Raw genomic sequence first — 26,634 nt, forward strand, 5'->3', positions numbered from 1 at the left:
CAGTTGATGTAAAGCAGGATAGCTGCAAAAACCTAACGAAGAACAGCAAGAAAGCCATGGTGGGCTCATCCATTTTTCTCACTTGGGATAGAACCATCTGGATACTCACAGACTGCTGGACTACCAAAGCAAACAACCAAATTTAGTAAGTTCTGAATTAGTACACATACATACATGTAAATTCACTTATATGTATAGTCATTCCTTGTTTTCCAAAATATTATCCATGTTTAAGTCCAAGCCATAATACACAAGAAGAAATAGCATGCAGATCTCTGGGGTTAAAATGGAAATCAATGACCCTTGAAAGGATGTTCTTTGGTGGGAGGGAGGCAATTCAGTAGTAGAACTTCATCTGATTCATGTAAATGTAACACTATAGGTGAATAATATTAGCCTGACAACAATGGTTAGATGTTTAGATCAACACTCTAATTGTTAAAGTCAATTTCTTTACATTCTTATTACATACAAAACAGGAGAATAATTGTATGCTGTAGGTATTCTTTTATGAATCATGAAGACTCAGTGAAAATATACTCTCATAGCAATCACTAAATAATAAATTCAGTAATAGAGACCTACACATTCAAGTGTTTTGCATGTCACACCTTCTATTCTTGTTACTTAACAGGGATATTTTACAGCTTGTGGCAAAAATATTGTCTCCTCTTTAAAATAAAACAAGTTTATGCCTGTTTTATTTCAAGGTGCTTAGTGAAATACAACTTTTTACTGAAAATATCAAGAGTGCCTAGAGCACTTAAGAGTTTCAGTCTTCTGTTAGACTGAAGAGACTATTATGATGATGACATCTTACCTTCTAAATAACAGGGACTTAAATATGGCCAGGGAAAAAATAATCAACTGAAATTATTAGTTTTATTTCATGGTAAACCAAAGGCACAAGTGTCAATACAAGGAGGACTTACTACCTTGTTTTCACATCTAAAGCAATGGAAATTAATCTGCTGAAACTTGCAATGCAATTTTTATTGAAGATATTTTATGTTCATGAATGTATATGTGTGTCTATACATATATTCCTATGTATATTGTGTAACAGCAGATTCTGACCTGCTTTATAAGATTTGGATATCTGAAAGCATGTCTATCATTCATTTACTGCTTTTTTTCTATTTAGGAATTTAGGGTTTGCTTATTCTGAGTACTCAGAAATTTCAACTTTAATGTTAACAAAGGTAACTTAAAAAATCTACTGTTATACTTTGTCTAGTTTGTATTTCACTTCATGGTACAAATAGATATAGGCTCATGGATAGCCCTTCCAATCAGGCTAGATAGAAGAGTGTCAGTAGTCATTGTACAATGTTTCAATTAGTTAAATATCAAATCTAGGTCCTTTTGAAAGATGGCAATTTACTTATTTAAATATCTACCACAATTTAAATTTACTGTGATTTATGTCCATTATTGCCTTTTCTCAGTAGAAGCAATCATTACTCTGGTAATTGAATTTAGAACTAAAAACAGTCCAAAATGTAAGTGAAACAACACATAACTCTTTAAAAATGTTTCTATTTACAAACATTAAAAAAAAAAAACAAAAAACTTTTCTACTGAGAAAACTGTAAAAATAGACATGTACTTTCTTACATAGTGACTGTATTTGTTATTTTTCTACTTATTCAATGTCATTGATTTTTAAATAAATATAACTAATATTCTCAGCTGTGCATATTTCCATGCCTCCTATGACCAAGCAAAAGAACAAAGCTGATAAAATACCAGAAAATGAAATATATCACAACGTATTTATTTGTGAAATCCACTTACTTTTGAGGAATTGTTTTGGGAATTAATCTACTTCCATTCACTTTAGTAAATCTGAGCATAACTAAAAGAACAGTCTGTGTATCGTGTGGCAGTCTGTATATCATATGGAAATATGAAGTATATGTGATTATAGTACTTTTACTATGAATAAAATGAACAAGTACTTTCACCACACTGACAGTCTAGACTATAATATATTTGCAAGATGTTGAAAAGTACTGCAGCTGTCATGAGTAGGGGCTGTAACAAATGGCCCATTTCTACTGTCTGAGCTCAAAACTTCTTGCATTTAAAATGAGGAACCTTGTGATCTCCCCAAAATTTATTTGCTGTAGCACTGCAGAGCAGAACATTTGCTGATATGTTAGATATTGTCATGATGAAATTCAAACTATAATCTGCTAAAAACAAAGGTTGCCAGGTCAAGCTTCTGATAAGTACTGCTGATTTGCCTCAATACAGCAATGGAAAATATGCAAATTCAAAGGGTGACTAATTACCCCTTGGGAAAACTTAAGCAACTGGTCTGAACTGTCCTGTAATTAAAACCATCTAGATAATGTAAATAATTGTCTTACAAACATTTCGTATTGGAAAATTTCTGCAACTACTTATTCCATGGCCTGGCTTTGTATTTGCCAAACTCCTCAATACATTTTAAGCTCATTAAGGTTTAGCTCCTGCCAAGGACTTTCTGTCCCAAGTCACCCTACCCTCACAGGTGGCATTCCTGGCTGAAGGCTTGAACTATAACAGCACTAACTATTCATAGCTGGGGTGGCACGACATCACATGTCTGTGTTCCCCAGCATCAGCAAAACTGACAGAGAGAGCAAGGCAGTCTGAGTTTTCAGAAGCAACTGAAACTTCAAGTGAAAATACTGAGACATTGATATATAGTTATAGGGAGAAATAAATATGGGGAATGGTGGGGTCTTGGGATGCATAATTATGAAAAGCAAAGATACTACATGTAAAGTCAGTTCCTTGTTATTTTGTCTTCTAAAAACTTATGTTTTCTTTTCTTGCCACATTTTTATCCAAAAATGTCCTTCAACATACTACTAGCTCTGGTTAGACTTCTCACCTAAAGAGTAACAAACTCTGAGTGAAGAAAACACTGTAAATATGTACTTTCATCACATAAAATGACTTTGGTAATTCTAATTCTTTTGCCAGTAGGCTCACTGATGCTGGGTAAATCACTTTTCCTAAAGATTTCCTAAGGAACATGCTTTGAATATGTTGCCTAGATATATGTTACTGGGCACTGAAACATGAAAGTCCAAGTTGTTTCCCTCTGAATTACCTAGCTCTTATTCTTCTGCAATGAGAATAAACTCACTAGTGCCTGTAGAGGCTCTCAGATCTCCTGGTGATGCATTTCAGATAAAAGCTCACAAGTTAATAAATAATATTGCCCTCAGAACAGGATATGGCATGTGCAGAACAAAAGCCACTAGATGGATTGAATGTAGTGTTCAGAAGCTGCCCATCAAGTAAGCATCACATATTTCAGTCCCGAAGTGAGGCCAGGGCCAGTGTAATTTGTAGTTTTAATTAAAAGTCTTCACCATTAGGTTTACACCTAGGAAAGCTGAAATACGAAAAGACAGAAAACAACAATTCCAGAATTTCCTGTTGGTTTTTGGTTTTGAACACTTAAGTTCGCAGCCTTGAGGATGCTGTTAGCACATATTCTGTATGCATGCATGCATGTGTTTTGTACCACAAACTGATCACAAGACGGCAGTGAATCACAATTCACTTCAGACAGATCTGTATCAAATAATTACATTGAATCTTTGTAACAGATGAACAGCTAGACTGAATGTGGTGTGGTGCTCAGGATTTGTTTGTAAACACAAATGCATCTGAGTTATGGAGCTCCATTTTGCCTCACATATGGAGTAAATGCAATTTCAGGAAGTCATTGGTGGCTGCTTGAGAAGGTTAGTCCTTCATTTAATCACAGAAAAAGTACAGGAGAGGCCAGCATACAGATTTCCTATGCTGAGGTATCGCCTTCTCCAAAACTGCTAGGTAGTTTGGTTAGTTAGTTGGACATCTCCAAGGAAATAATAAATAAATAAGAAGAGAGTTGTGTAAGATCAGTCTGTGTGATCTGCTTTAGTTCCCAGCCTTCTTGAACAAAGTCTCAGCAGTTTTTTTTGCTTGTTTGTTTTATTTAAAGTTTGAAATGTTTTTGGCTGGGAGCTGTTCTTTTGCTGAGGCTCAAAAGAAAAAATGTATTTCTACCTACCAGTATCCCCCATCAACAATACCCAAATTACTGAACTTACTGTAGTCTTTGTAACTTACTGCAGTACTTTCTGACTTTCCAGTCAGAACTGCAAAATGGAGCAGAGGGACTTTTTTTTATTTTATTTTATTTTTCCTACTATAATAATTCATATTGATATTTCTTCTGTCTCAGTATGGGAAATAGTTTACAGTGTATAGTCACAGAAGATAAAGTAGCATCTTACCACAACCCAAGATGCAAAAAAGACCCTCTTATCACAACCTAGCAGCGGATGAATCATAAAGTCACAAAAGTCACAAAATGGTTTGGGCTGAAAGGGACCTTAAAGACCATCTAATTCCAACCCATTCCAAGCCCCATCCAGCCTGGCCTTGAACACCTGCAGGGATGGGGCATCCACAGATTCTCTGGGCAACCTGTTCCAGGGCATCACCATTCTCAAAGAAGTTCTGCTTCTATAATATCTAAATATCTAAACTAAATCTACTTGCTTTTAGCTTAAAGCCATTACTCCCTGAAAAGAAGTCCCTCCCCAGCTTTCCAGTAGACCCCTGTTAGGCACAGGAAGGAAGCTGCTATTAGGTGTTCCTGGAGCCTTCTCTTCTGCAGGCTGAAACCACCCCAACTCCCTCAGCCTGTCTTCATAGGAGATGTTCTCCATCCTCATGGCCTTCCTCTGGACTCATTCTAATACATCCATGTCCTTCTTGGGCTGGGGACACCAGAACTGAACACAACACTCCAGGCTATGTCTCATGCGAGTGAAAGAAAGGGGGAGATTCACCTCTCTTGGCCCACTGGCCACACTGCTTTGATGAAGCCCAGGATCCGTCTGACTTTCTGGGCTGCCAGTGTACTTTGCTGGCACATGTTGAGTTTTTCATCAACCAACATCCGCAGGTCATTTTTCTCAGGCCCTATGATCCATTCTCTCCCCAGCCTGTATTTGTGCTTGGGATTGCCCCAGCCCAGATGCAGCAGGACCTTGCACTTGGCCTTGTTGAACTTCATGCAGTTTACATGGTCCCACCTCTCAAGCCTGTCCAGGTCCTGGTCCCTCTGGATGACACCCCTTGCCTCCACTGTGTCTCAGAAGTGGACATTAAAAGTCCAGCTCCATTTCTGTTGTAATCCATAGCCTTTTGTACATTAGATCTTAAACTTACTCTTTTGCGTCCCTCTCAGGAATTTTCATTTAGAGATACTTTTACTGAACATAATCTCTACAGCAAGAGTTATTTTCTTTTCAAACTGATAAAAGCTAAGGACGTCTGTTTGCAGAATTTGTGAACCAGAGGTGGACCTGTGGCAAACCATGGAGAACAGCCACTAAGCACGTTACACTCTCAAAGGGTGCAGGAGCTTTTATGCCTCCAGCCCCTCCTAAAACAGGTGGGGGACACTGAAGTCCTTTCAGTTCCACCTCTATATCTGCATTTGGCTAAAAAAAGGAACAGTAGAAGTAAAACACAGGAAGCAGTTGCAGTTTGGGCTATCAGAGCTATGTATAAAGGACATTTGTTAGCATTAGATAGTTTTTCAGTCCAAAACACAGAGAAAAGATGTAAATATCTTAGAAGAAACTCACTTTCTATTCCTCTGTCTCTCCTGCTGGTCACCAAATGTTGTGGAAGTCTGCCTGAGGCTCTGTAACACTCACAGAACCATTATCTATCTAAATCTGGGGCAGCTGATGTTGCATTCACATGTTCATCAGAGCTATTTTGGTAATAGAAAATGAAGATTCTGAGGTAAGATTACATCAAAGATGAGTCCCTTTTCATTCTCAGAGTGCTGCTAAGGTTATATCAACACCGCAGGTTGCTTGTCCTCCTGTTAAATTAAACGAGGGAGAGCTGCATGCTATGACAATTAAATACCTCCCAGTATCCTACCTGTTTCATTTAAAACCATCTGCCTAATCTACTCTGCACTCTCTGCCTGTGGAAGTCCTTTAGCAGAAAAAGAGCAGACTGGCTGTGTTGCAGGAATTCTCCTGGATTGCTGGCTACCACCCAGAGCCTTTTAAAACTTATTTAATTTCCTTTTATTTTATTTTTTTCTTTTTCCCCTGCATAAATACTGCAGGAACAGCTAAACAACTGTTATGGTGTCTTTTTTTTTTTTTTTTTCCCTGAACCTCCTCAGTGTCAGCTATTATAATAATGCAGAACAAAATAAAGGTGGGAGGGAGAATTGGCAAAAATCTATAATGAAACTGAAAATTGAGGCAAAAGATGGGTGGATATACTGGCTAAAGTACTGACTAGTATGTTGGGGACAATTGTCTCAGCACACCAACAGCTTAGCCATTGCCACTTTTATAAAAAAAAAAAAAAAAAAAAAAAAAAAAAAAAAAAACAGCAACAACAAAATAGGAATCTTAAGAACAATTCCTGTGATTGTTCATAGAGAGCATCCTTGTACTGACTACCTAAGGCAAAGGTTAACATGAAGAAGATAATAAAAGTTCTTGTTTCCAAGGAAAAGCAAATCAAAGAGGAAGGACCTGGGTAGGCGATGGGTGACAAGAATAACAAGAAGGGAAGATAAAGAGTCACATAGGAGAGGGAGGGGGGGAAATTGGAGAGGGTAGAATATAAGGGGAGAAGCTGCTTATTACAGACTGGGGAGTGTGAGAGAAGAAACAAGAAGCAGAAAGACTGTCAGGTGAGTCCAGGTGTTTAGCATAGCCAGCAGCTGAAGGGTATCAGCACAAGTTCAAAGGTTTCATGGAGATCATGGAAGAAATGAAACTGACTCTCAAGAAACAAAGCAAGAGTGCAGTAGACAAGATATGATGAAGGTATTAAGGGGTGAAGCGTGGATGGCTGGGGAGAAGACAGGGCTGGTGTTAAGGAGAAGAGAGGTCTTGCCATGAGAGAGCAGGCAGACAGGGGCATGGGATCTGCATTTGGCTTTAAGAGAGAGAAGGATATATTGCAATGGAAAGTGCAAAATAGAATTAGAGCCACAAAGATATGAACCCAAAGGTGAAAGAAGGAAGAGAAATTGGAGGAATGAGAATTGGAGAAGAAAGGAATGCTGACAACTGGTGCAAATGGCAGGCAGGCAAGAACTCTTTCAGCAGACACATCAGAGAAAGTTGGTAGAGGGTGTATTCTCTGACATCAGCAGTTTCTTGGGTTTTCTTCTTTCTAGCTACCTTATTTGAATGACCCATGTAAAACTGCAGTGCTCTCCATCACCAGTGTTCTCTGGTAAAATATTGGAATTTATTTTCTGTGTGCAAATAAGATGTAAGTGACTAAGAAAAAATAGTTCTAAGAAGGAAATGGCATTAATTGTATTCAGCCCATGCTATTTGTCTAGATATTTGGTATTTCAGAGGTTGGGTCTATTGGAAGAAATAGCCTTTTGTTTGGTACAGGGATGTCATATTGAATGTTGTATGGAAAATATTTTCCCTCATAAACACAGTAGGAACTTGCACAATAACTCCTAAGGATTTCGTATTTGCAAATGAATAAAACTACTGGCATTTATTCACTACTATACTGCTTCAGCGTTCCACCATATAGGACCTATTGGAATCAGCAGACTTATGCTATCATTACACTGGAGATTCCTGCCTTCTAATTGTATTTATGGGGCATTTGCTATTATATAAATTTGTGCCATTTGGAATTCTTTAAGGGGTATCTGGAAACAGTAAGTTTATATATGGCTTCTGCATTTTAAAACAAACAAACACTTCTGAGGTTAGAAGAACCAAACTAGAGTGGAGAAAAACTGGAATGTGCAGATTTAGATCCACGCTTTGCCAAAGGTTTTGGTTTTGGCTCATTATAGGCAAATGTGAAGCCACAAAACCTAAACGCAACTCAACACCATTAATAAGCAGAACCTAGAATCCTAATCCTTGGCCAAAAATGACATTGTGAAGAAGAAAAACAAAATTCTAGGAAGACATCTGAAGACACTGTACACTTTTTCTTTCAAAAAAATAATTTAGCCATCAAGAGCACTGTCAGTTCAAACACACTCAAAACTGATGTGCTACATGAATCCAGAAAAAGAGGTATGATAGCATGACAAGACTTCACTGCAGCTGTTAATCAGAATGTCACAAACTTCAGTAGAGTTCACTTTGTCCACTTTGAGGAGCAGTGGACAAATGAGTCTTTCACTACTGCTTTTTTAGCCTGGCATGTCATATCTAAGACTAAGAAGGGGAATGACAGTTTTTCTGAGATAAAACCTGCTCTCAGACCAGGCTCTCATTCATCTGCTTTAGGAAGCCATTAGTTACAAGCCTACCCTCTACATATATAATTGGGCTGACCTTTCACCATTTTGTTCCATTGCAAGATGTGATATATCATTATATAAGCTTCCTGTTAATAACACCTGCCTTTTAGGTGCGCTGGGATAGAACACCATCTTTAAGGAGAGGGGTTGCTATGTTGTGTTTGTAAATGCTGCTGCGGTGCTTTTGTGGCTTATTATTATATCTGAACACATGGTTAATGATGGGCAAAGAAGAACACAGAGCACACCAGTGCCAAAACAAGAACTGAAACCTCACCCACTGCACCCACCAAGTTATGTGATTTTAAATCACATGATTTTAAAAAATAGCCATGTTGAGGGGTTGTGGGTTTTGTTGTTGTTGTTTGCAAGTTTAAAAAGTAATAATAATAATAATTGAGGATTCACATATTTTGGACAGTGGTGTATAAAACCTCCTGGCTTTCCCTTAAATGAAAGCTGAGATTTCTCAGTAATCATTAGACTTCTGAGGAAGCCTTTAAGAACAATATATTGTAAGGTTGACTCTAAAGCCAGAAGAAATAATTACAATACAACCATATCCTAAAGAGCTCCAGTCCAGTTTAGAGACAAGTTCTGCTCCAAGCCATGGTGGTGTAAGTGTGGAGTAGCAGGCATGTAGATTTAATCCACATAAACTGCAAGCATATATATACAGAGATGACATGATCCAGATGTATTTGTATGTTTTTGACTGTGTTGCTAATTTTAAAAGCATATATAGACATTTTATAATAAATAATTCTGTTTTGTAAAAGAAGAAGAAGAAAATACAATTATCCATTTAAAAATTGATTGAGATATTAACCAATGATCCTGTCTAGACAAATATCATAAGCTCAAATGTAGCCTTGAGACAGTACTTGTTGGTACATCAGTCTGCTCAAGGCTTGTTCAGTATACTGAAATTCAGTATACTGAAGAGACCGAAGCCAGTAAATTCCACGTGTTATGCAGCCCAGTCTAACAGGATTCATTAGCTGTAGTATGCCATGTGCCAGCACTTGGCTGAAGCTTGTTTTCTACATAGTGAAAGACCTGGCACTTCTGGTTCTGGACCTGTTGCAAAGGGTATGAGCTTGGATGTGCCTGCATCTCCCATACCTTAAATGTCTGGCTCACATTTCATGCAGCTAAGCCAAATTCAGCTAACAGTCTCTCCTTGCTGTCCTTCACTTCTGTTGGCTGGATCAGCAGGAGCTGCAGGCCATGGCTCCATACCCCTCTTTATCCTCTTAGGGAAAACCAAAGCTGGTGGGAGCCAACCTTTCCAATACTTATGAGTAGATGCCGTGTCTGGCTTCTTTGCCAAGGACTCAGTAAGCAAAGAAAAAATCTGGTACCTATTATTCTTAGTCACATAATGCTATCTATAAAGTTAACCCAAAATACGTTCAATATATAGGCTTACTTTTGATTCTATTGCTGTCAATGGAGTTATAATTGGACATATTTTTATAACGTGAGTTATATGTTCTCTCTTTCTACATGAAAATCATCACTTCCCACTATAACCTAATAATATAACTGAGTCACAGTAGACACACTGTTGTTTGTTAACCATGACACCTCTCCAGAACAGCACAGATAGAATAGGGGGGAAAAAAAAAAAAAGAAAAAAAAAAGAAAAAAAAGAAAGAAAAAAAAAACACCTAAATGAGGTTGTGGTTGAGTAACAAAAGAAATGCCCAGGCATGGAAGATGAATGTTCATTAAAGAATAAGTGGAGCTATAAGTGATTATTTAGAAACCCCAAGGACTGCAGGCTGCCAGTTGTCAGTGCTGAAAACATGTATTGGACGGGACATGCGGAGTCAGCGAATACTGTGCCAGCACTCCACGAACAAGGAACTTGAGTGCTGGTAGGTATGTGGTTGGAGGACTGATGGAGTCCGTTTGCCTTCTACAGGCTGCCTCATAGCTCGCTGATATTTTTTCCCTTATAGTTATCTCTTAATCTCTGTCTGCAGAGCTGCTTCCTTTGCACGTGATCCTGTATTTATATACCTCTGTAGCCAGGATGATTATAGCAATGGAAGTGGAATATCTGGCTTTTAGTCCCTCCCAACTGTGCTGCTGCTCTAGGGTGAGGGCAGGGCTGGGTACTCATCCCTTGCAGAGAGGTTGCTGGCTTCAGCCTCTTCCCAGGTCTTCTTCAAATGCATACTTCAAACAGTCTGCATAAACCAGACTGCCTCTGTGTTTACTGTTCAGCCTGGAGCTGAGCTTGTTTTTCCATTTTTATTTACTGAAAGCTGCAATTGGACATACCAGCCAGCCAAAATGATAAAGTCTTTACATCATTCCTTTGGATATTTTTTTTTTCATTTTCTGAGGAATAGCAAGGCACTACCAGCTTTGTCAGGGGAGGTGAATTACAGAGGCAACTCATTTTCTTCCTTCCTTCCTCTCCCTTCCTCTCCTCAAAAATGAGAAATGAAATGATTCCTATTAAGGTAACAACAGATAAAACAGACCCAATTGCTTTATAGCACTGGCTCAAAGCACACTGCTCTGCACAGAAATTACCTGTCTTATAGTGGTTTGCCTCATATTCAGGGAGAGGAGAAAGATCTTTAGAATAAGGTCTTATAAAAACGTGGACTTCTAAGGCAGAGCTGATCTGTAAGCTGCCTTCTAAAAGTCATATATAAGTGAGCCCCATGACAGTTCACATTACAGTTATAAATACAAAGGAGATAGAAGAGGCCTGACCTGGCACCATAGCTAGTCTTTGCCGGTGTTATTTTGCATTCCTGCAAGTCAAGTGAAAATCCTCAGGCACTGGCTGGGGTCCAGTGATATTTCCCCATGCCCTGGCCCACGTCCTCATCCAGGTTTGAAGCACGACAGTGCTTGGGGATTGGTGGTTTTTCTGAGACCAGCAGGCTGGCCCATGTAACCAGGGAGCACAGCCGGCGAGAGCACTGAGCCAGGGCCTTTCTGCAAGCCTCTTGGCAGCCCTGGAGAAACAGGCCTGCAGCACCCCGCTGCGCACCAAAGCCAGCCGGCACATGCCAGGCAAGCTGCATGTTGAGGAAATGGGAGGAAATGGTGTCGTGTGAGCAGGTGTCATCACACGTGGGCACCATGCAGGAATCAGGTGGGGGTGAGAGAGCATCTTGGCACTGATATGCCAAGGCAGCTTTGGCTGCTCTCGGAGAGGTTTGCTTCTTACTTCAATGTGACCTGTACCTGCTTCCGAGCTGTTTGCAGCACAGCATCGGTGTTTCTGCATTAAAAAAAAAAAAAAAAAAAAAAAAAAAAAAAAACAAAAAAAAACAAAAAAAAAAAAAAAAAAAAAACAGGTTTTAGGCATCATACAGAAAAATGAGTTAGGGCTCTACAGGAATGAGAAGAGGAAATCATATAATGGTAAAAACATATGGCAGGGAGTCCAGGAGGACATCTGCAGTGGCAGATACCTGATATTACTGACACCTCTGTGCCTCTCAGTTCCCTGTGAGAGTTTCCATAGACCTTGAGGGACATATTCATCTTGTGGCTTCTTTGGAAAACTCCTTAGGGAACCACAGAGCAAGGCTGTCTTTGGCATATTCTGAGTACCAACTCAACGTGGCAACATTCAGAGCAGCACAGGCCAGCAGTAAGGTGTCTGCGTGTGCCACTACTGCAACCCAGAGAACAAAATCAAGACACAGATGATTATCTGAAGCCCTTCTTCAACTATCTCTCATCCTTCCCCTTACCACAGCTGTTGGTTTGCTTCACGTCCCTTTCACTCAGACAAACATTGGAGCTTTCTATTAATTTCAAGATATTGTGAGAATCCCAGATAGCAACAGTCTTATCACATTCTCCTGAGCCCCATGGACACACTTGGCAGTGTGGTATTTCCTCTAACTCTTGTCACACAGAGTCAGTGAAGTGTTATCTCAAAGCAAGTTGGCTTTTTATAGTTTTATTTATGGACTGTAAGATCCCTACTCCACATCAGGCCCAGAAGATGAGAAATGCTGTGGGTGTGAGGTTGGAAAATGTTCTTCCCTTGAACATATTCTGTGAAAAGAGAAAAAAGAAAAACCTCCTCAGTGACTCAATAACAGCTTAATTGAGAAGAAAGGGGAAGAGCACCCCTCTGTATGGGTGAGTGAGCACTGGCACAGGTTACCCAGAGAGGTTTTGGAACCTCCCTACTTGGAGATCTCCAAAAGTCACCTGAACGTGGTCCTGGGCAACTGGCTCTTGATGTCCGTGCTTGAGCTGGGGGTTGGACCAGATGGCCTCCAGAGGTTCCTGCCAATGCAAACCATTCTGTGATTTTGCGTGTGATTCAGCATTGTCTGGGATTTCCTAGGAAACTTCTGTTACCACAACAGCCAGGACTTCTTGAGAAAGTTTTTCTGTGCCACAGGAAGAAGAGTATAACAATTTGTAATTAAGGTCATGTTAAGCATCCAGGCCAAAAGTTATTGGTTTGTGACTAAGAAAACAAGGAGATATAAATCGAGAGGAGAGGAGAGGAGAGGAGAGGAGAGGAGAGGAGAGGAGAGGAGAGGAGAGGAGAGGAGAGGAGAGGAGAGGAGAGGAGAGGAGAGGAGAGGAGAGGAGAGGAGAGGAGAGGAGAGGAGAGGAGAGGAGAGGAGAGGAGAGGAGAGGAGAGGAGAGGAGAGGAGAGGAGAGGAGAGGAGAGGAGAGGAGAGGAGAGGAGAGGAGAGGAGAGGAGAGGAGAGGAGAGGAGAGGAGAGGAGAGGAGAGGAGAGGAGAGGAGAGGAGAGGAGAGGAGAGGAGAGGAGAGGAGAGGAGAGGAGAGGAGAGGAGAGGAGAGGAGAGGAGAGGAGAGGAGAGGAGAGGAGAGGAGAGGAGAGGAGAGGAGAGGAGGCTTTTCTTCATGCTTTAGAGTCCCATTTCAGACAGGAGGCTCTGTGAGGCACAGTGTAATTGTAGCTTGTGAGTGACAGAATTAAGATGACTTGATTAAACCTGCACCACAGACACAAGCTGTATGGAAGGAGAATGAATAGCATATTTTGATAGACATAGGGCATCTGTCCTGTGCTCCTACTCAGGAGCTATTTTAGTTTGCCTGTAGAGCAAACAACGTAGTTTCTCTGAGCCAAAAAACATTTTTCTCTTCCTTCAAAATCAAAAGCTTGAAATATTTCAGAAAATAGGGGAAAGCAACACTAGCATCTGCATAGGTGAGCCACTCTTTTTTTGATAGAAAACATTAAACAAGAAGTGTTGGTTTTACGATTAAGGAGTCAAAGTGCATGTGAGCTGGAATACAGACCATTTCTGGGAATACCTGTGCTGGAAGGAAGTCTTTGCTCACATCTGTGAGCTTTCACAGGACTGCAGAGAGCACCCAGCTCCCTGCAGGCTGCCCCCAGCATGGTGTAGCACTGCACAGTCCGCTGCCAGCAGCAGCACCCCGGAGGCTGGCTAATGGGGCTGTCATCGCCTGCCACCCTCGCGCCCACAGGGGCACCTGCGAGACTCCAGTGGGGTCTGCTGGCTGCTGGCAGCATAAGCAGCAGTTCAGCTGGGGCTGACGCTGCTGCAAGCTGTACTTGTTGCTTCCCGGCTGCCTGTTTCCTATGATTCTTGTCTAAAAGGGCCCTGCGTCAGCAGGGACACCGTGGGTTCTCTGTGGCTGCAAAGTGCATCCAACCTCTGTCCCCCAGCTGCATGGGTGCTCAGCCAGTGGTAAGCCCAGGTCAGCACTTCTGGAGTCTCATGTGGCTCTGGGGACAGGAGCAAACTTTGTCACCTCACCTGCTGACTCAGGATGCTTCAACATGTCGATCTCATGTCCCTTTTCTCTGATCCTCTCTCCCCCCTTTTCAGGAAGCAGCTGTTTACTTCTGCTTGTCAGCTGGTTAGCTGGCCGCATTGCTGTTTTCAAAAAGAAAGGCGTCACTGGTTGTGCTCTACCACAGATGCACTCACTGACCTTCCAACACTTTCTCAACCTAAGCGCCATTCCAGATTACAATCAAGAGAGCCAGTCCAGAATGGCACTCCTGTTCCATGAGAAAACTCACTGATCTGACATTTGCTTTCATTCTGAACTGGGATGAAACCCCATCACACTGAAACTTTCCATGTCATTGAAATTCTTAGCATTTCATTGAGGAGAAACTGTTTTTGTTGTTGTTGCGGTTGTTTTCTGAAATGCTAATGTGTTTGCCAAGGTAACAATAATTTCTGTCAGTAATGCTGGAAGGTTGCTGTACAGTGTCAGATAAAGTTTATGAAATATTAACATGTTAAATTTAGTGATTCATTCAGATATATTGACTTCATAATGGAACATAAAAACATACTCAAATAAGGTATTCAAAATATTGTGAGCACATCAAATATAATTGTGAAAATAAAGACAGCCTATTTTAACCTGATTTTTGAAATGTAGTTGAATTATTTTTTTTTCCAGTGGTACCTTTCTGACAAAAGACATTTTTCTGTCTTCTGTTCCCAGACTGTGGCTGCTTCCAATAATCATATGATGGCCTGATTCAGCTAAACTGAGTACGCAACACAACTCTTCAGTGAAACAGCTTTAGCTTCCCTTCAGCTACTTGTTCTTGTGCCCATGGCTTTCCAGGACTGTATCTGGATGAGGGACACTGTTCACTAGTCTTCTGCAAGACCCCTAGACCTTTGCAGCTCCCTATTGCAACGCACTGTCATATCCATTAAGGAAGGGCTCCCAAATGGCCTGTTGTGTCAGCTATTTCACAGGGATGTACAAGCACTGCTCCACAGCTGAGCAACTCATATTGCTCCCCTGGGCTCGCCTAGGAGCAGTTTTGCTGCTTTTCATTTTCCTGCTGTTGGTGATGTTGGTATTTTAAGGAAACTTTTGGGAGCTCCTGTGGCAAGATACATGTTGGGACCATTCAGGCACTCTAATTAGTGCAGAATATGTCTGATTTCAGACCCTTGGTTCGGGATAAGAGAATATTAGGCCAACATTCAGCACTAACCTGCGCTGATTTCTAATTAGTTTCTGTTTTGGGCTTAAAATGCTATCTTCTAACACTACAGCATTGAATACTGTGGGCCCAGAGACTGCTTTGCTTTCCTTGAGACACTGCAGTTAGCTACAGTGAAATGGCTCAGGCAAGCTTTTTATGGGTAAAAGAAAGTTGTGTCTTAGTGGCAAGAAAAGAAAATTCAAATGTCATGTGAGTCACTTTCTGATGGTACCTAGACTGGCTGTCTTTCTGGAAATCCTGCAAGGTTCATCCATCCTCTCGAACTTTGGGGAAGGAATATCTGAGACATGGATAAAAAGGTGATTTTTCAAAGTGATTGTAGGGCATTAGCATTGCTGTGTGAATGCTAAACCTTGTGAAAGCACCCAGTGGGGTTCCAGATTTATGAAAGGTTTCATGTATGGTCTCTCATGATGGGTCTCTTACTGTTTGTGGCTTCTTGCTTGCCAAATTGTTTAAAAGACAGAACTAAGATGCTTGTTTGTTTGTTTGTTTGTTTGTTTGTTTTTCCCATGGACATAATACTTCTTTATGGTGTTCACAAGTAGGATACTATTGGAAGAATATGAGATCACCACATTGATGTCAACAGTCAACAATATGCAAAAGAAGGAAAAGCTAAGACTAGTTTAAGGTTGTGCCAGAGCTCAGAGAGAAACTTATCCAAGTATGTAAGGGAGCATCCCAAGTTTTGCATTGATGATAGGATATGAATAAATACAGGCTAAATCCAACTCCAAGAAGATATTGAGGCCTTGTGAATAAAATGAGCATCTTTGCATCTGCCTCATTGGTGAGGTAGTTAGGCTCCTTCAGATTGCTCTCTCCTTGTGAGCTTCCTCTTTCTTAGTGCCTAGTCTTGAATAAGAGAGCCTTCACCTTACCACTTTTCTTGCCATATACCATCCTCTGAGGATGTTCTCACATCAGGGGATGTTCTCACAGAGGGGACCCTGCTCCCCTCTTCCTCAAGAGGGGACTTGACTCTGTCTCCTGGATGACTGCTTTAACTGTTAGTATTTTGCTGAAGTAGGAGTAATGACATCTCTTCATCCAGGCTATGGTGTTGCGTGTCCAGTCTTTCCATCTCTAAACTCCCTGTTTGCTGCACTGGGAATGTATGTCTCAGGAAAGGTTAGGAATTCCGCTCCCATAGCCAGGACCTTCAAAATTAGAAGGTAACAGTGCTTGGTATCATTATGGCCATGTCCTTGTAGTTCTAACTTAGAAGTGGAAAAATAGCTTCCAGATACAAATGTTATCATAAAACAGGTGTGGGAGAGGTAACTTATTTTTTCGCTGCTGACCAGCATATCTCTAGCTGTCAATTCAATTAAGTCAAAAATACCACAAATATTTGGGCACAGTGATAATGGGAAGATGCTTTAAACACACCAAAACCCAAGAAACAGTCATGAGCCTCTGTCTCCAGACTAGCTAATCCTGTGCAGTGGTTTCTCTCCCAGAATTAAAAAAGAGAAATTCAAAGGAATGAACCCACCCTTTGTCTCTTTACATCTTTCAGATGTTAAGCTTTTTATGACATGGACTATCTCTTTGATACTTTAGTACAAAGTGAACAGAGTTGAATCCCTAGAGCAGAACTTTAAAAGGTACAGCTTTAACTTTCATATAAATGTTTATTAATTCTCAAGATAAATTCTATGTGGGAGTGGCCATTTACTGGACACTAAATGCCTTATCAACTGGCATCAATAGACAAATTGAAGTCTTTTCCTGCAGGGCTTTATTTTTCCCCTCTTCTCTATTTCCCTCCTCCTTTGAAATGCTTCATTTTGCACGTTTCTCTTTGCTAGGCATTTTTAAAGTGCTTCTGGCAGAAACATTTTACAAGAGAGGAGGATGCCCTGGGCTTCTTCCTGGAAACTAGGAGACTCTGTGTGTGGGGAGGCTGACGCCAGCCATGCAAAGCGGGTAGGTCTGCAAAGTCTTTTTTACTTTGAATAAACAATTGAAATCCATTATTTACCACATGTATTGTAAACATCTGTTGCAGAGAAGTCTTCTTATTGTATGCCTGTAGTGAGTAGGGCAAGCCCAGCACAGGAAGAAGGAAGGACCAACCCGCTTAGCAGAATTAATTACTCAAATTCATTTTAAAGCCACCAACAAACAACTGGTGGATTGGATTGTCTTATGCAGAACATAAATAAGAAATATTCAGGACACCTATATGACACTCTGACTCCAACAATATGAGTGGGAGATATGACACTAGCATTATAGAGTCCAAGCAGAGTTGTAATCTTTCTTTTTTTTTTTTCTTAAAAAAAAAAAAAATCAAAAAGACCTGCTCCATTTGATTGCAAAGCAAGTGGTAAAGTTGCTATTGATTGAGGTACTAGACACACATTTCTTAGGAACATCCAGGATAGATAGCTATGGAAAAAGTGAAAATACTGTGTTAACTCTAAAAAAGGAAATCCTGTGATAACATTAAGGACCTTGTCAAAGGACATTTCCACAGTGCTACTGGCTGACTGAATTCAGCTCTTTCAACTAGTCATTAGTGCTTTTCAGTTCAGTTGTTGTCATGGCCTTACACCTACAATTTGTTAAAAAATAGATAGGTGAGAATTTCAATTCTCTGCCGCACTGCACTGAAGAGTCTTCATGAGGGAAAAAAAAAAAAAAAAGGCATTTATTTTTGAAAATATTTGATTTCTAAAGTAACAGATTAAATAATTAAATAATAATAATAATAAAAAAACTACCTCAGCTGTTGAAAGTAGTCAGAATTAGAGCTGAAGTTTGGTTCTCTCGTTAAAAAATCTGTTTTCTCACAGCTGATCAGATACAAAAACTGCTTTACACTCTTGTATCATCAAACCTTTTCCCTATTTTATATTACCTGCTATAGGAAACCTCTTTTCAGACTAAGTAATAGTGTACATTCCTGTCCTTCTCTTTTTTGACCATATTGATGGTCCCACTCTCTTAAGGCTGGCCTTGAACACAAGACACTTTTCAAGTTCCCAGCAGAAGATGAAAAAATCTGAATATGGCCCTGTAGAATTCAATCCCACCTAATGTTTTTTGGTGATATCATAATATTATAGTTGAAACTACCAAAGACAAGCTTATCTTTCTCAATGCTAAAGAGAAACAATTCACAGAATATAGAGTAAATGATATTTCTTATATACTAATACCCCACATGTCAGTAGAAAGGTTGTAGAAGGCAGTGGGAGGCTAGCCTCCAAGAATAGTATGCTGTAAACTACTCAATTTTGCCTCAGACAGAAAAAAAAAAAAAAAAAAGTTAGTGATACCTTCTATATCAGATGGAAGATATATGATGGTGTATGATCATTAGATAAAATTATTGTTTTAAACAATTTTATACTTTAAAAAATTAAAAAAATAAAACTGACTGGACACAGTTCTTCATTCAAATGAGACAAATTTTGTTCAATTTGAACATTTTTATTGGGTCAAGGAGGGAATTTTTGGTGTTCCTTGTATCATTTTCCTGCTTTGCTCTCTTGTTTTTTCATGAAAATGCAGGGGGGTAAATTACACAGTAAAGAGCTGGAAAACCTCTGTGTTACTTTCATTTTGATTAGCACATAATAAAATTGAAATGAAATTCTTCATTTAAAGCTCAAAAATTAGAAACTTGTAAACATCAGCAAATACCTTTGAATAAGCTAAGAATCAGTTTCTTTTTTTTTTTTTTTTTTTTTTTTTTTTTTTTTTTTTTTTTCCCCTAAGTTGCCCTCTTTCGTTCAGACAGGAGTAGATCAGTGTGATATCAACCAGGATGTCACAAAAAGCCTTAACTACAGCAGCAAAAGTGATGTGTATAGAGTTAAAAATTATGGAATTTACTACGCATAAGAAGCTGTACATTGTATTACAACTATCTAAATGTAAGAATAACACAAGAACCTGTGATATTTATTTGTCCAGCTTCTACTTTTGTTTTCTTTTCTTGCTGATTTTTTAAAGCAAAGATCCTCTATCATATTGAGCAGGGTAGCTTGATTTACTAAGCACAGGTTATTATTACACAGATATATTGCACAAGTGAACACACTCACACCATTAATCTCTGGAGTACTTCTGTCACTCCAGCTATGGATCTTGCCAGGAACTGTTAGCCAAGAAAAACCTCTCCAGCAAAAGGGAGTTTCTAGTGACTTTCATAATGGACGAATCATCCTAATTGTACAAGCTAAAAACTGGTCAAGACATGGACTCTGATGCTGGAGATTGGTCGTTTAGTCCTTTCCTCTATCTGTGCAAGAATGTTCTCTACACAGTGTTTTGTGCAATGTGTTGTCCAGTCTGACTATAAACAACCTCACTTTATGGCCCATTTTGTTGTGGGCTTCTACTTACAGTTTAACAGGCTACAGCAATGTATTGTTGTTATCCAACCTACAGTTCACTTTTCAAGTGTAAATCATGATTCTCAAGGCACCCCAGCAACTCTGTCTCCTCTCAATTGATATAGATCATGGACCTTCTGAGACACCATTTAAACCTTCAGCATTGCTGCTAGCCAGGCTATGTGCATCTAGTGCTTCCCAGCAGACCAAAGGTCAGTGTCACCAAATATGAATGAAAAGAAGAGAAAAATGTATAGTTCAAGAATCTTAGCCTGTATCCATATTCTTAAAGGCATTAAAATATTACCTCTGTGTCCCGCAATAACATTTATATGTCTGTTAGCTCAGCTCTGGTTACAGTTAGACAGACATTGGCTGACTGAAAACTGTCCAAGTATCAGCAGAAAAGGCCAACAGGTAGCCATGGCAATGTCAGCTCCTGCTTTCATTTGCAGAGTTCACAGCCGGTGACCTTTGCTCTGTGCCTAATCCCAAAGGTCCAATTTCCCTAAGCATTTATTTTTAAAATATTGACTTAAAGGGAAGGGACAAAAAAAATGTGGAATGTGTCCTGAACACCCATAGGAAAGGAAATGGTTTAGAGACTGATGCTGTTGCCAGCAGATTTGGAGCACTGGATTTGAAAGGCTCATTAATATAAAGACCAGTCCAGGTCTCTGACTGCAAGTGAAAAGATAACATGCTTTGGCATAGACAGTGACAATGCTGTCCAAAACAGTTGGAGTTTAGTGGTGGCAGAGTATGAAGCAACATGAGATGAAAGACTCACTTTCCCAGCACCAAAGGATAGGACTCCACTTTTGAAGGTGAAGCCACCCCAAAACGGGACCCTTAGATAACAGGTTAGAAGCTGAGGTGGAAGGCTACACATCAAAGAGCAACCTTGTGCCCTTCACTGTTCAGGAACCTCCTTGAAGAGCCCTCAGAAGAAACAATTGTTTCTTGTCAGCTTTCCAGCAGAGTAAATGTGAAACACAGAAAGTTCAGTGGGTGAAATATTTTTTTCTCATTTCTTTCCTCAGAGTAGTTCCTAAAAGTACAGAAAATAGCCAAATACTGTTCATGTTAATGATGGAGCACTTTAGGTTCCTGTGGCAACTCATATTTAATTGTCTTAATGGAAAGAGAACAAGAAAAGTTTTAACTTTTTACAAAAATACAGTCAATTTTTCATCATTATAGCAGGAATCACTTATAGGCTAATTGCCCATAAATTATGCATACCTCCTTCAAATATTAATATTAGCATATAATATCATGAACTTTATGTGAAAACTGAGGAAGGTGATGTGGCATTCTACAAATCTGAATTTCTCTCCTTAGAATTAAAAAACACTAATGATGATAATTTTAGCATAGTTTAGTCCCCTGTGTAAACAAGTGGCCAGGGCTTTGAAGAAAACCTAGAGCACTTGGCTGGGTCTAGCCTAGCAGTCCTGGAAAGGCAATGTACATGTGAAGTGAACTGTCAGGAAACACCTGTTTAATGCCAGGCTTGTTAGAAAATATAAGGATGAGAGATGACCTCAGGTCTGCAGTGAAGAAGGGAATGGTGGTCTTAGCTGAGTGTGTTGATATAGATCCCTCAGAAAAAGCAGAAGGCATCACCTCAAGTATGAAGATTCTGTGGGTGGAGAAGAAATGAGTTTGTCTGGGTTCAGATAAAACTGATTGGTGGCATGGGCTCCTACGGCAGCCATAAATCTAAGATTTAGCCTGTCTTAGAAACACTAGTGATTAACAGAGGGGAAACTAAGGTAGGGGGAAAAAGAACAGACTGCTGAAGTCAGTGCTGTAACATGTTTTGGTTAGGTTTGTGAAAAGCTTGATTGTACTGTCATTGAGTTCGAGGAAACTTTGACACAGACTTTCTCTGACAGATGCACTTTAGTTTTAAACAAGACAAAGCCATGTTCACTTGAAACTGAAAACCTGGATGACAGGTTCATATTTACTATTGAAAAGCAGTTTAACCAAAAAAAAAATCAGTCTGAGTGTGAGGTCCAATGAGGAAGATATAAGAAGTCCATATCCTGAAAAAGACAGAGAGCAATGGAATTGGTGTCCTGCCTGATTTTGCACAAAGCTTTCAGCTCAGAGTTGATGGAAAATGTCATTCTTCTGGTTTTTGTTATTGCCTAAGTAGAGACATTTTTCACAACCCTTTCCTGCAGATGATTCACATCCTAGCTGCTTAGTTTTGATTCTTAATGTCAGATTCATAATAACATTATTAATAACATTAATTGATTGTTCTACAGAAGTAAATTTTAATCCAGTACAAGTAACCCAGGGAGGCATATGGCAAGTAGCCTGCAGCAAACTAATCTACCACTGACACAACCCCTTCCACCCTCTAAATGCTTTAACTTTGCCAATGCTTTTGTGTTTTTTTTTTTTTTATCCAGTACTTGCGCACATCATTTGCATTGCATGTATTTAGGGCAGGATTAGCTTCTGTTGGAATATTTTCTCTGAAATTAAATCCCACTGCTTTCATTCTGCAACTGAAAATCCCTTCCAGAAATTCTTTCCAGCCTCTCAGTGCTCTTTATAGGTACCCTGTGGCTGCTACCCCTTCATAACAGAAACCTCATGCATTTGCACTCAGCTGTCCAAACACGTGGATGACCTGGACAGTTACAATCAATCATTCAATGCTTTTGTCTGTCCTGCTTTAGCTTTTTGGAAACAACTCTTCATTTTCTCCATGTTTGTATCAGTGTAACCTCAAATCAGCAGCTCTTCATCACAGTATAGTACCTTTAGGAAACACACTAACAATTGTTAAAATTAAGGGAATGAAGAAAGTGAGCAAGCATATGTTGACAGGTGCACATAATCCAACAGTTTAATGTTACCGTGCTGGAACATAGCTTCCTGAATAAGGGAGGAAAGAGCAGATATTTTTTCTTCAAGTTGTTTCAGTCCTAGAATTTCCCAAGGGACAAATTTGCTTTAGAGCAGATGTATTTCCTTCAGATTTTGAGCGCACCTGCACATGATTTGGAATGTGTTTCAAAATTTGAAATCTATAAAGATTTCTTCATCCTTTGACTGCAACATATAAAGAATGTTTCAAATACAGCCTATTGAAAAACGTGTCACTGTGCAGTAGACTTGCACACAGACTGATCATTCATTTCACTTAATATTCCGTTACAAAGGCAGACAGGGGTGAAATGAGAAATACCATAGCAAGATTAACAGGACAGTTGAAACTGAACTTGCTCAGAAATTAAATTTTATACTGGAGACACAAGAAAGAAAGAAAAAAAATACTTAATGACCTTTTCTAGACAAAATGCCAACATAGGCAACTAATTCAGATTTCAAAAATAATAGAGGTCATGCTTTTCACCTTGCTTTGCAGCACGTCTTTGCTGTCATCTACTGCCTGGAGCTTCATGAACTGGAAGGACATGCTATCATAATATAATTTTGCTTTGTACTGCTTAATTGCAGTCACATTTCTCCCCACATGTGGTTGCTTTTCAGTGGTTGGTAAAAGCAATTCCTGCACACAGAGGTTAAAACTACACAATGTTTTCTGCCAAAAAGCACCACTTAAAGCCAAGCTATTCATAATATCTGTGTTATTAGAAGTGTAAGGTCACTTTTTCCAGTCAGATGGTGCCTGATCTAATGTCCATGCAAGCTGATGGAAAGGTTCCCAATTATTTAGTGAATACTGGATTAGCTCAAAATTCACAACAAAAGGAAGCAAAGAAAGGAGACTGCAGGCCAGATCTTTAGTGAGTGGAGTTTGCTCTCATAGCTTTATAGTTATCATGGGTTTTCTGGTGTTGGTGTTTTTTCCTTAGCTATCAAAGATCCAACATATGATGAATTGAGGGAGCTGGGTCTGTAATCCAGTGGTGCCCTGTCTGCCAGGTGGATATAACCACTGGGTGGGGACACAGGTTCTCCATGAAGCCCTGAGGTACTGCAGTGATGCCTTTGCCATGGCCTAGTTACAAGAGGAAGGTGGGAAGATAATCTTCTGAACTACATGAAATCTTGTGACTAGGGCACATCCTTGGGTTGTAGGAGAGGAAGTTTCAACCAGAGCCCAAAGCCTTGCATTTCCTTGGCAAGAAAATGTGGACAAAGCACATACCATGGCTAATTTTGGAAGGCAGGGAGAGCTTGGACACAATTTACAAGCTGTGTCCCAGATAAAGGCTCAAAGCATGTGTAAGAGTCTGAAGTCCCCTTCCCTCCACCCCACCCCCCCTCCCATTCCAAGGGATATATCAGGCTAGGGAGGATACTAATGAAAGCAGGCACCTGCACAATACAGGAAACTGCCTAATGCCTAGCTTCATGCTAGGTTTGTAAGCCTGGGGTTTGGTAAAAATGCTCTCATCCTAGATTTGACCTTCTTCTAAACCCAATGTTCTCATAAGAGTTGTCCAAACTAAATAGCCTGCCCTGGTGTTTTGTGTTCCTGGACAAACCTTTGACTGATTCTTAAAAGGCAGACTGTAGACAGGTCTTATACAATGTGGATTTAGTGTGCTCAAGCACATCTCCAGATCCCTCCACAAGCAGCAAGTTTAGATCCACCAGACTGTTCATTAGACAGTTTCCCTCTTAAGAGCTCACAGGTGCATTTACATGGGTATCTTGTGCTAACAGGAGGTGATATTTAATGATAGAAGTGGTCTCAGCCAAGCCTTGTATTAATCATTTATACAGATTCTCCATTCATAAATGTTATTTCCATCTGCCTAAGGAAATCCTCTGTGCCTATTTCCAAAGGCTGTGATTTCACCATCACTCAGTCATTCTCAACACCTATATTTTGTGCATACATTGCTCAGAGGTTGCTGCAGCCAGGAAAATGACTGGATAAAAAAAGCACTTTTTTTTTTCTTCTTCTTATCAAAATAGCCCAAATGGTGTTTAGTGTTGATTGTGATGCTACTAAAGGGAATAATGAAAAATATGCAAAAGGACTATAATACTATAGCCGAATAGCTAGAGACATAGATGTCCCTCACTTCATCCAATGCAAAACTTTCAGAAAGTACTCCTAATTAGATTTTATCTTGTGCAAACTGTTGTGAAGATTGCCTAAGTTGTGCTTGAAGATACGATCTGAGAACAGTGATGCCGCATTCCAAGGAACAGTGACAACGTTTTAAAATGACAAATTTGTATACTAGTATCTGAAGGCAGAATCTGGCTTACACTATCTTGATCACAGGTGACAAAGCATCATTATAGCCTCAGTTGCCCATTGTAAATTTATGTGCCTGTTAAGAAGGAGCCTCATCCTTTCATCTGTCACCAAAAGTGATTTGATATGGAACTAAGGTTGGAATTCCATAGTGCCATAGTCACAGTTATTCACATGGACTTGAATGTCTATTATCATAGTAAGCATCACCTAAACACCAAGTGTCCAGTCTTAATGGATTGATTTATTAACCTGTATCTGCCTGCTACTACTGGCTTAGCCCTGTGGAGTGTGTGTTCTGTACCACTGAAAGTGAATTTGAAGTAATTACCAGGTATCTATAATGACTATTTTAAAAATTCTCCTCAAAAGTTCAGAACATTTCTTGCAACGTACATTTTTTATTTGGTTAAGAAAAAATCTTTCCATTTTAAAAGTAAGAATTTAGAGTCAGATCCTCCATTACTGTGATCTCCTCTCAAACATTTGAGATGACAAATTTGTAATGTATAACTTACTTTAGAATCATGTGAAGAGCCTTTTACACCAGTGGACCAACACAAAGTTGATTCTGTGGAAATGAAAACCATACTCTAAGCATTTGCAAAAAAAAAAAAAAAAAAAAAGCATTCCTTTAAAAATACCATTGAGCATTTAACACAATGAGAATTACTCTTCTAATTGAAATGGGGGCTTTAGTCCCACTACACCTAAAGTCCCCCCATGACTTCAACGACAGTAACAGGTTCTGCAATTCTTGTAGAGCTGGATGACTTGAAACCAGCACATATAAAAAAGCAAATCAATCCATAGGTGCTGCCCAGATATTCCAAACTCTTCTGGCTGACATACGTGCAGTTCCTGTCCAAGTTTCAGAGAATAAATCAGCACTTACTGCCCCAAAGCCAAATCAGGACACAACGCAGGACACGTTCTTCTTTTGAGTTTCCTCAGTTCCCTGTACAGTCCCAGTCTGTCTGTCTCGGCTCTTCCTCTTCCTGATTCACACAGCTCTTCTGAGTCCCAAACAAAGGATGCTCAATGCAAATAAAAAGATAGGGTATTCTAAATATTTGGTATGGGTGGGATTTTCCCCACTTGCTGACGTAGGAAAAAAAAAAAAAAACAGATAAGGCACATTGCCTAAACTAAATGTCCCTAGTAGCCAGCTTGGAAATGCATGCCAGCCAGCAGAAATACTTTGATTAAAGCATTAAAAGACAATAAAAGTAGTCAAAGTGGGGATGAGTGAAAAGCAGCCCCTGCCAATAGCCACTGGTTTTGACCTTGGATCATGTATCCTGGACCTACTTTCCCTGTTGTAACAGCTCCAAGAAATGACTTTCAGTGCTTTAAGGATCGTCCAAGTGATATGTAATTGCTAAGACATGGGAGGGAGGGAACTGGAGGATGGGGAGAGGAACAGAAAGAAGAAATGTGTGGAAAGCCCAAATACTTATCTCACAGTATAAACATAGATAGCACGAATCCCTGGACCTTTTGAATTACCCACAATTGCTAGATATTAAATGCCTCTGGAAGTCCTGGAGTACAGTGTTGTTTTTGTTTTGCCTAATTAAAGGAAGTTTGCATTCTAACACCTTCATCTGTGTTGGTGTCACAAACCACTGAAACTCTAGGAGCAAATTATGCAAAATGAAGGCATGACACAGCTTCCTGATTGGGTCATTTTGTGCTTATAACCTCTAGCAAGTCTCTTGACATTACACATTCATTTATATATGAGGAACC

At 39.8% G+C, this 26,634-nt stretch overlaps 1 long non-coding RNA gene across 1 annotated transcript; it reads right to left on the reverse strand.

Annotated features, from left to right (window-relative positions):
• Positions 1-13,301: 13,301 nt before the first annotated feature.
• Positions 13,302-26,178, reverse strand: LOC137853015 (uncharacterized). Its single transcript, XR_011094159.1, has 3 exons — positions 25,778-26,178; positions 25,401-25,453; positions 13,302-14,215 (listed from the first exon to the last, which is right to left on the reverse strand). It is a non-coding gene; the product is annotated as an uncharacterized lncRNA (long non-coding RNA).
• Positions 26,179-26,634: the final 456 nt, after the last annotated feature.

Source organism: Anas acuta, chromosome 3, assembly GCF_963932015.1.
Source record: "Anas acuta chromosome 3, bAnaAcu1.1, whole genome shotgun sequence".
Lineage (NCBI taxonomy): Eukaryota > Metazoa > Chordata > Aves > Anseriformes > Anatidae > Anas > Anas acuta.